General features: G+C 36.5%; 1 pseudogene; it reads right to left on the bottom strand.

The window, feature by feature from the left end:
* LOC139723463 (scavenger receptor cysteine-rich domain-containing protein DMBT1-like) overlaps positions 1 to 12,150 on the bottom strand; it is a 44,513-nt pseudogene that overhangs the window by 16,770 nt on the left and 15,593 nt on the right.

Genomic DNA, 12,150 nt, shown 5'->3' with positions numbered 1-12,150 from the left:
TGACTATAGGATAGTGTGAAATTGCAGTTGATTAATTCAAAGTAAATAGGATCCCGGCTTCATTTCATACTGACGAAAGAAGAGTACAAACGGAGTAAGTCTCACGTTTGTTGTAAACTGTGTTGATGTCTTTCAAGAATGCTATTTATTCCTAGTCACAAATTAGAACAGCATCATCTGACTCCTCACATATTTTAGAAATACAACATTACAAGTGTCTGATCTATAATGGCCCGCATCTGCCACTGATATGGGTTGTGTGCAGTCAAATCTGTTTGCCCCGCAATTATACACTACTAGTTGCTAACAGCCTGTCTTGCAGTTGCATCAGACTTCCTTCATGAGTTCTTTTAATAAAGGTGCAGATACAACACGAAAAATGGTAAAAGTAACACTTATCAGAATTTATAAGCGTATTATGAGCTTGAAGCCAATGAGAAGGATGCTGTTTGTATTGATCGACTGATGAATCCAGAGTACTAGGAATAGAAAATTTAATGTTAAGGCATTTCCTTTTTCTACATTCTTTTTTTTTTGTATCCGGCTGTTTTCTGTAAGTCATTGGGTGAAACCGCGTAAAAATATGACAAAATCCACTTTCATACAAATTATCACGGTCATATTATGTTGCCCATTGATAAACATGCCTTTGCCAAAAGTTTTGCAACAAAAGACACAAGTATCGACTCAACATGGATGCAAATCATCGCAGGTAAGGAAAAAGATGTTTAAAAAAATCTGATGAATGATTTAAGACCAATTTTTTGTGTACCGTAAGCACACTTTGAAAGCTATATGAGATAATATGACGAGAACATCCTCTAAACAAATGTCCAAACTCATGAAACTTTTGTAGAGTAGCTTATGGATAATCATGATCTTGATGACTTTCTACCTCCCCCCCCCCTTTGGCCAAAAAAAAAAAAGAAAGAAAGAAAGAAAGAAAAGTATTGCAACATAGACACAAGTATAAGCAGTAAACATGAGGGCAAATTACACGATTATAATACATTGAATATCATGAAATCATAAAAATCTTTTTAACGATTCCTGCTACATAATTTGAGACTCTGTTGTTGTGTACCTATTGAGCACGCTTTGGAAGCTAAGATGAGATTACAGTTGAATAAAGATATGTTCTATTCGATGCTACTCACAATTGTTTTTTGTTCTGAGGCTTTATCTCAAGAAAATGTGAGTTTAATGTAATACAATACTTTTAATCAATGCAAGAATATAAAACTGGGTATAAAAAAGGTTGTGAATGGAATTCTAACAAGTTTGCCCTTGAAATCTTGGATGTAGAAATACAATTAACGTTCTGTAGCTCGTATTCGTATATCTGAAATTATATTCACGATAAGAATTTGAATAGATTTATGCATAAATATAGCGATGCAAATTTTTAGTGAAATATAGGTAATTATTCATGAGTGGAACGTATTCTACATCAGTGATTCTCAGCAGTAAAATCAAGACTACAGACACCATCACTGGGTACCTTTTACAGATAGAGATATAAGCCTGTAGAGGCATTATGGCGGCCAATTTGCATTTAATTAAATGCAAATATATGCAGAAAATGTATAAAGGGAAGTTTGAAAGTTACTGCTTATATCATAGTTGTATACCGTGACCTAAAAATACATAGGTTTAGACACTAGAATCTATTTTCTACGGGTTTTATGTCCAGATGTATAGCGACTTATTCCTGAGTGTACTACATTAATGATATACGAAGATACGGGCTTGCACAGGCAATATGGGGGCCATTTTGTATGTAATTATATGCAAATATATGCAAAAACTATACACAGGGATGCTTGAAAGTTGCTAAAGATAACATATTTGTATTACTCGACCGAAAAAACATAGGTTTAGACACCGGAATTTACTTTCTGTGGGTTATATATCCCGAGATATAGGCATAAATAGGTTGTATGGCGGCCATTTTGAATTTATGCAAATTAGACACTGATCCACCACTCGAATTTTAGGGAACTTTTAATATGTTATTTTGATAGCTCTTCCGGGTCAAATGCAAGTTGAATCGTTTCTGTTGCAATTAGTTGTGGGTCATTTCATATTTTGACTGGACTATTATAAGAGTAATGGATATTGATTTTATTATAAGAAAAATTTGTTTAACTCGTTCAATTCTTTTTTCTTTACACGTATAAGAAAATTTCCTTTAAGTTAAACAGCATAATAGTAATTAAAAAATCTAAAAAGTGTTAGCAGCTGATGTTGAAGCATTTACAGATTGCAGTCCGACTGCAACCTGCTAACTAGATAGCAGTTGCTGACCCCGATTCCATTGTGGTCACCACAATCGAAGATGTTCTTTCTGCTCCATTGCGTGATACGTCATCAAACAAAATGTAACCGATGCCTTGTCCAAAGTGGGCTTTACCAACTGCTTCTTCAGGGCCTGGGAAACCAAGACTTCTGCAGACAACGCTTCCCTTGGTTATATTCCAGTTGTCATCGCACACATGTTTTCCCCAGTCTCAGTCGTGGTTAACTTCTACTCGACCTTCGTTTTGGACACTTCCACCAACTAGGCGAACTAGACAAAGGAAATGAAAGTTAGCAATTATAATACATTCAGATCAAGATGTAGGATACAAAACAAGAACTTGTACCACTTTGTTAAATTTTCTAAATTACTTTCGTCCAATGTCCAGTTAGTTAAAAAAAGAACAGGGATGTACATTTTTCAGTGCGTATTAATGACGAGAAATTGCGTCTCTTTGTGACGTGTTAATCTCGTCAGACGTAAAATATAACGTTATATCTTTTTTCTTTTTGTCACGTATCACGTGACAAATATTCTACATATATATAATATATATGTATAGTATTATCATACATATAATGTATATATATATAATACTAAGATACATATATTGTATATAAAGTCATATCAAGTCTTAAAAATAAGCGACGTACTTGTGACTAGAAATTTCCGTCTTCTTTTTGCGATGTCCTATAAGCGACGAACAGCTAACAAGATATTTACCCGTACGTCTTCCTTTCGACGTATAAATCACGCTATAAACCGACGTTCCGATGGCCATAAATTACAACGTACTCATGACATTGTATAAAGCGACGCAAAGATGTCGTGAAATCTGCTTTCTTTTAGCGTCTTATTGTAGTGCTGTGTATAGCAAAAGCATGGCGCGGCACCGTGGATACCGCTTCTTTTTGCTACAAGAAAAGTGATATTTGATACCATTTTCTCACCCATATCTACCTTGTATCTACTCTACATGAAAATGGAGGTATGTCACTTCAAGGTAAATTCAAAGTGTATTATATAGGAGTATCTAGGCCTGCAAGCTTTCTTAGTGATATTTTGGTCCATAAATCATGGACAAATCATAGTCTGGTTTCAATGTGAGGTTCTACGTAACCAAGTTAACATTTCCTTGCTATTAGTACTGTACAATTATACCTCTCCATGTATGAAAAGATATAATGTAAAAAAAATACACAGTAACATCATTATAGACAATTTTCTGAAGTTATTGTTACGTTTGTTTAAACATCTCTGGTTCTATATCATTCAGGCTTTGTGCTCAAGTTTATTTATCTGAGTAAGTTTGATTTTAAACCGTGGTCAGGCATGGTTGATAAATATATGTTTATTATATTTAACATCACTGTTGTTGTATATTGTCATTGTAGATTTGTTGACGAAGGGAAGCTGAACAAATGGGTTTTGCAACACGTACAGATAGCAGGGTACTGCCGCCATTTGTTATTATGTGACTCTGCATCACAAAACCAACAAAAGGTCGCCAGACATGGAATTATAGCTAAGAGCATTCTGAAAAAGCAGACTTTAAGCTTTCAAATGATGTATAGAATAACTCAGATCAGAGGGGACTCTCCTAACCTATCTAAAAAAACGGAAAGAAAGCACACACTCAGGAAAAAATGTGAACTGAGGAAAGAGGCTCTGAAGCACAGGGTCTATTCAAAGCGCTTAATCTTTACCTAGAAGCGCTAGCTGTGCGATAAACAGGACTAAAAAAACAAAAAAACAAAAACAAAACAGGATGTAAACCACCGGAGTAGCAAACAATGAAGGGATTATCAGATTCAGTTGGAATTTAGCATGCTTTACTAACACATTCTGTCCATGATTAATGCCAACTTTCAAAGCAGTGGCCTCATTCTTTCTAAAGTTATTTGAGTTGAAAGGGAAGAGGGTGTACAGTGTTTTTTAAGAAATGAAAAAGGGAATCTAAAGACACACCTAATCACACTACAGTATTCTGAAAAGAAGCGTTCGAAATAAACTACTAAATAAACACACTTTCCTGTTCGTTTTGTGATCCCCAAATTGTAGCATAATGTAGAAGAAGGACTTGCTCTTTTCAGAAAATATCAAAAAGTCAAGATTGGCTTGGTTGACCAATCTCACATATTTTCAGTCCCTCACACATAATCAGTGTGTGCGATCTTTTTGTGCTTTTTGGGTGATGCACGGTCACATATATGTATGTGTGCGTTGTGTGTGTTCACTTCCATGGAATTGACTGATCTCATTCATTCAGTGATGTTGCTCAGTCATGCATGACATTGTCAATGTAACTAGGTACCAATGGGAAGAGATCGAGTTCTTGTTTCCTAACAACCAAAATTGAGGCTCTCCTTAGCTGACGATTTAAAAGAATGGTACCCCTCTAAAGTTGGATTACCATTTTTTTTTATACACAATGCATATATGATTACGCAATAATTAATGAATAATTTTAATGAGTGGTCGAATGGGGGGTTTTCCGAGCATTTGGGCGTTTGAAAATTGATATTCTCTCAGTACGGAGAAATAATCTTATATTGTCCAAATAATGATGCTTTATGAGTTAATAAAAATGTTTTCAATACACACACACACACACACACACACACACATATAATATATACATTATATATATATTAGATCATATATATATACATATACATTTATACTATATCATACATGTAGATATATATTATATATATGATAAAATGGTTTGAGAAATATACAGGGCTTTAAGAATTTGGAATATCCAATGGCTCGTACAAACTTTTTACAAACGGATTCTATTCAACCGAGTATGGACGAGGGAAATAGGCAAAAGCATCAGCTTCCTTTGGACTAGAATGAAAAATCATTCGCTGGACTTAATATGGTGTGTGTTTCGCTATTGGACTGAATTAAAGGTGCCCGCTTTTCTGTTTTATTAACATATTTGATGAACAAAAAAAATAAATACAGATATACGAATATTCATTACTTTGCTATGAATGGACAGGGACAGATGTTTTCAATTTTTCTTATCAGTGTATATTGGATTTGTGTGTATATCTCATTCTGATATTACTGTACGATATTAGTGCATTTTGGTGTATGCGTATTTCATCGGCACGGACCAGCTAAAGCCTTTGGCTGAAGCAGGTCCCATACGAACATAGAATTAACTGAAGTAAACTAATCATTATTTCTCTTTTTACTCTAAGAAGACAAACCTCTTAATAGGACAAGCAGTTGACAACAGTGTAGATTACTTCTGCAAGACCGGGCTCTTACGAACATGCTGAAACACACACACACACACACACACACACACACACACAACAACAACAACAACAACAACAACATCACACACACACACACACAACCACGCACACATACACATACACAGCATTGCACATAATTTCTACAAGAACGCTTTCTGTCATAGGAAACTTGCCTTTTGTCTAAAATCGAAAACACTGTATACACCCTCGATGAAAACAACAATCAAGCGAACAAACAGACGTCAACAATGCCAATTTTGCAGAAGAAATACATTTATTGACCAGCCACCACTCTTTAAAGAAGAAAGTCCTCAACGCAATGCTAGCAGAACTTTCAGAGGATTCATTCGGTGTATAGTAGCAAATCCAGGTTTAGGAACCATTAAAGTTACATTTCCGATTGATATTCTGATACTTTTTAACTTGTCGTGTGGTTCTCTGAAACCATTCAGTATGAGTCTGCGTATACTTTAGTGTATTTTATAAACTAAGGAAGGATAGCCTGATACAGAAGATAAGGTAAGATTACGGTTGATTACTTAAGATTACTATCTTTCTCGACAGTGTCAGTTCATTTGGAAGCATTGAGCTAAGTATGAAGAGTTGGAGTGCCTTTGGTATTCACCAATTTCACTCTAGAAGCTAGACAGTGTCGCAAATTCAATTCATTTGAATTGAATTGAAAAAAAAGGTAACCCATATCCATCGTCTCATGAAATTATTTCCATTGTATCCTCTGTCACTGCAACCTTGGAGAGCCTAGGAAAACAAAAACAATTATAAAAGTCAACAAAAGGGCATTTTTTTTTTTAAATTCTCGTGGTAATGATAATGTTACAAAATGCCGCATACAAATATAACATTATATTTGAGGTTTTCCTGCCTATCCTTTTTTTTTTTCAGAGAGCATTCGATTCGATTTGATCATAATTTAGATTTACAATGAATTTCATCGTGTCTCTAAATTGAATGAAATTGAATTTTAAGGAATGGTATGGAACGAAGCTGATCACTCAAAGAATGAATATGGACCAGGAGAGTTACGGTGTTAATGAAAATTGAATTTGAACGCCTATGCGTGAATTCGAATGCAAGTCTGACGGAAAGGGGGGAGGGGGGTACCTGCTGAGGGGTACTCATCCGTCACCACATTTAACCTCATTTATCTATTAATACCAATCAACATGCTGAACGTTAGCTAACTTGTTCCGAGCTACATACTCCGAATGCATTGCATTCCACTCAAAAGTCTGACATCAAAATTGTGTCGGAAACGCAGGTAAAACTCAACTTTTTATAAAAACCGATCAGCCGATTCGAAGATGAATGTTTCAGAGAATGCAAAGATTAGGTTTGCTCGAGTCAAGTCTTATGTGATGGAACATACACCACAACATCTGCTAACCATTGAACACTTTGCTGCTTTATTGATAAAAGGATGATACTAGTTTTATGCGATAATGACACGCCTTTAGGTGTGAGTTTCTTCAATTTCTCTCCCCCTTGCTTTCATTTAACGAGACACCTCTTATGAAATATAAAATATTAGTATACCATTCTATCAGGAATTCAGAGCTTATTGGATAAGAATTGGCTTGAAATTGTCGAGATATAAAAACAAACAAACAAAAAAGGGTCCTATCAAAAAGGTGGGACCCAACATCTACAAGGACCACTTTCTATCACTTTATATTGATATCTCAGTCATTTCAAACCGATTTTCATCAAATAAACTTTGGATCAATAACCCGTCAGAATTTCAAAAGTGGTTCCAAATTCAAATTTGAGTTCCATTTTTATAACCCACACTATACAATCATTTTGAGGTAAAGGGTTAAAGTCCTTTTTCATAGGATGATATTGGACATCAACATTGTCCTATTCCAACAAACAATCAATATATCCGGTTCTTGCGATTTCAACGTCTTGTTGGCACTTTACGAAGTGATCTTGGTTTGCATGCCCCAACTCAAAAGATCACCAAACTAGGTATCACCCTATCAACGATGTTGTTTATGTTACCATCGGTCAAACGGACAACTATTCAATTCAAATAGGGCAAGTCGTTTTTTTTTTCTTAACTATGCGACAACTAAATCAACTACTGCACGACTCTTCAAAAGTCAACTGCCAAAGTAATGACAAACCTTCTATTAGTTGCCTGTGCATCGCACGCCAGCATCTTCTGAATGTCCGCAGTTGTTGATTCCGATTCCATTGTTGCCACAATCAAAGATGCTGGTTTCTGTTCCACTGCATGACACTTCGTCAAGTAAAATGTCACCGGTACCCTGTCCAAAGGCCGCATTGCTTAGTGCTTCCTCAGCACCTGGGAAACCAAGACTGCTGCAGACAACGCCCGCATCGGTGATATCCCAGGAGTCATCGCACACAGTTCCCCAGGCTCCGTTGGCGTAAACCTCTACTCGACCTTCACTTGCGGTTTCACCATCAACAAGGCGAACTAGATAAGCGAGATAAAATCTTAAAGGCAATTAACACTTGCTTAAACTTAATGAGACTATCAAAAAAAGTCTTGTTTGCTTATCGAGATCAAATCTTGTTTCAGCTTTGTTTTCAATTCAATTCAATTCGCTTTATTGATAATCATTGAAATAGAAATATATACAGAGTAAAATGTGTCGGGGAGTTCACCAAGAAAGCCAAAGGCTTGAGACAAGTAATCCCCTTTGTAGAGTTGGATACATAAGAATATCATTATTTGTACATGCAAATGCACATTCAGAGTTGCATTCAGAGTACTTAATGACAGTTACAGATAACATAGACAAATAAGATGAAATAGAAGACATAATATGCTACTACATTACACAAATAAAACAAACAGACAGAACAAGACTAACAAAGATGGACTGATACAATTCAATAGGCATTTAAAGGATATTTTTTATATCTAGACTTAAAAGCACTTTGAGTGGATACGTTCTTAAAAATTGAATCCAAATCATTCCAGAACTTAGCACCTTTATATAAAATAGATTTTTTTTTTTTTACGCTCAAGCGACAAAATTGCAACGCAATAATTATTATCCTTATTTCGAGTTTCAATGTTGTGTAATGCACGATTCAGTGTAAAACAACCATCAAAAATATCAGGTAAAATTGCATTCAAATATTTATAGATGAAAAGACCAATTTTGACTGAGACACTATCAGACAGTGTGAGAATATTCAATTTTTTAAAAAGTGAAGAGGTGTGGTCAAGAGGGTTGGCGTTTGAACAAATTCGAATTGCTTTTTTCTGTAAAACAAATAAACGACGCAAATTAGTTAAGCTGGCTCCAGCCCATACAAGACTACAATAATCAAAATGAGGCAAGATAAAGGCATTATACACCATAAAAAGAGTATGTAACGGCAGTGCTGAACGGAGCTTATGCATTATACCGATAGAAATACTAATCTTCCCATGAATACTATTCACACGTGTATAGTCCAAGTAAGTTTATCATCAATAATAACTCCTAATTATTACTATCAACTTGATCAATAATTCGATTATCTATCTTAATTTCTAAATACGACATCAATGAAACATTTTGCCGAAAACTTCTGTTAGAGCGGATTATCATATATTTTGTCTGATCAACATTTATCTGTAGCTTATTGGCTTGGAGCCAGTCACAAACGTACATAATTTCAGTGTTAACAGTATACTATACAGGGTATTTACATCTCTATGTAAAAACAATATATTTGTGTCATCTGCATACAGAATGAATCGTAAAAATTTTGATGTATTTATCATATCATTAACCTATATCAAAAAAAGAAGAGGGCCCAAAATACTGCCTTGAGGGATCCCACACGTTAACGGTAAAATACTAGAGTTTGTACCATTAATACATGTGAACTGTCTACGATCTGTCAGATAATCCCTGAACCAACTGAGGGGTACACCTCTAACACCAAAGTCTCTACTAAATTCATTTCCACAAGTCGTTGAAAACAGGAATTAGAGAGAGAGAGAAAAAAAAAAGACCGGAACTGTATGGCATTAATTACCTGCAGCACTGCACTTGACTCCAGCATCTTCTGAATGTCCGCAGTTGTTGACTCCGATTCCACTGTTGCCACAATCAAAGATGCTCGTTTCTGTTCCACTGCATGACACGTCATCAAGTAAAATGTCGCCGGTACCCTGTCCAAAGGCCGCATTGCTCAGTGCTTCTACAGCACCTGGGAAACCAAGACTTCTGCAGACAACGCCGGCATCGGTGATATCCCAGGAGTCATCGCACACCGTTCCCCAGGCTCCGTTGTCATAAACCTCTACTCGACCTTCATTAGAGCTTTCACCATCGACGAGACGAACTATAGATAAGTGAGATAGAATTAAACAACATTAGTAGGGTAAAGATATTTCGAGAAAAAAAAATCTTGTTTGACTTGTTACAATCCGATATTTAGAGTTTGTTTTCCTTGAATTATAAGAATAATCTTCTTTGAAAAAATAAACAAAATCACCAACAAATGTGGACTGTATTGTAGCGCTTTGAGATTGAAGCTGTGGGGCCTATCTACCAGCACTGCACCTGACCCCAGCATCTTCTGAATGTCCACAGTTGTTGACTCCAATTCCAGGGTTGCCACAATCAAAGATGCTCATTTCTGTTCCACTGCATGACACGTCATCAAGCAAGATGTCACCCGTGCCTTCTCCAAAGGCCGCATTGCTTAGCGCTTCTACAGCGCCGTGAAAACCAAGACTGCTGCAGACAACGCCCGCATCGGTGATATCCCAAAGGTCATCACACACAGTTCCCCAGGCTCCGTTGGCGTAAACCTCTACTCGACCTTCATTTACGGTTTCACCATCGACGAGGCGAACTAGATAAACGAGATAAAGTCTTTAAGTAACAGTTACGTTTGTGCGCAATAAACTCTACTTATTACAAGTGCGCTTACAAGCGAGTGTTCTGTCACTCTCACAGTAAACAACTTCAACCGATCCGTTTCGCGTACGTAAAAATTGTGAAGATATGTTTTGGTTTTCTTTTAATCCTATTCCAAATGTTCATGACACCAATGATTTTTTTTTCTTCAAAAATTAACCTCATATCACTCCGCTCTGAAACCCTGTCAATCGAGTGTTAATTACAGCTGCTTCATTTTTTTTTGGGGGGGGGGGAGGGGAGGGGGGAGAGGGGCTGAGGTGGGTTATTCAAGGTACATCGCCACAGTTTACATCATACCAACCACTGCAACAACCAACAAATGCAAACTACAATCAACGCTGTCACGTCAAGATTTCTTTTTTCCTTTGGAGGAGAGACTATTAATGTCAAAATTCCCCTTTCCTTACTTTTCTTCCTCCAGTATCACTTTCTACAGTTACAGAAAGAAAGGGAAACAATTAAAACAAAAACATATCTGTGTGGAATTTTTCACTCTTTGTTTTTATCATTATCATTATTATTATTATTATTATTATCATTATAATTATCATCATCATCATTATTATTACTTATTCAGCCAAATACAAATGACACTACATAACATACATTTACATGGAAATGACACAGCTGACGTAGGAACAGGGAAGCAATACATGGGCTAGCACATCCATATGTGGGCTTTGCGAGGGAAATAAAAAAAATGACCAAAACGCAAATGGACCTTCCTTTCTGAATACTTTTCCACGCCATCACTGCATTTTGACAAATGTTGTGAAAAGAAAATGGGTTTTTGAGTGTACTGTATGAGATTTATGGCCTAACCCTAAAGGCATCCCTGCCTTGGTTCCTGACCAGCTTTTGAGGCCTTCCGATGGTTTCTGTTTCGGGGGTGCTGCTGGTATAAAAACGAGCACACGAACCTCCCATTTCTATTATTTTTGTGCATAAGTAACCCTTCTTTTACAATTTGGTCAAGTTTCGGGAAAATTACATGGGTTTTGAATGTAAGGCATGAGATTCATGAACCCCACCTGATCACGGCGCCTAGGATAGGTTATTAACCAGATTTGGGGGTCCTACGACGATTTCTGTCATACGGGAGTGCTGCCAGCGCAAAAACGATCACACAAACCTCTCATTTTTATTGTTTTTTATGCAATTAGTAAGCCTTTTTCTACAATGTTGACAAGTTTCGTGAAAAGGTCATGGGTTTTGAGTGTATACCATGAGATTCTTGCACCCACCCGATTAGGGAATCCCTGGATAGGTTAATGACCAAATTTTGAGGTCTTACTGTGATTTCCACCACATGGGGGCGCTGCCAGCACAGAAACGAGTACACCAAAAACCACCCATTTTACATATTTTCTACAATTTGGTGAAGTTTTTTTTTTTTTTAAAAAATCACATCGGTTTTGAACGAACAGCATAAGTTTCATCACCTTCTCCTATAGTCCACCCGCAACAGAAAACGTTCCTCACAAGGATTTGAGAGATTTCAGTGGTTTCTGCCGCGTGAGGGCGCTGCTTGCTTGAAAATGAGAGTGTATACCCTAATTTTAAAACCTTTCCCTCGTTTTGGGTATCTTTTTGGGTACCCATTCTTGCAAATTTGAAGAAAATAAAGTGGATTTTTCAAGAATCATGGGATCTAAAT

Source organism: Diadema antillarum, unplaced genomic scaffold (assembly GCF_040938485.1).
Source record: "Diadema antillarum isolate AM-2024a unplaced genomic scaffold, OU_Dant_1.0 scf00000192, whole genome shotgun sequence".
NCBI classification, from domain to species: domain Eukaryota; kingdom Metazoa; phylum Echinodermata; class Echinoidea; order Diadematoida; family Diadematidae; genus Diadema; species Diadema antillarum.
The sequence above is the reverse complement of the archived record's forward strand: the minus strand, read 5'-3'. Positions and strand labels throughout refer to the sequence as shown.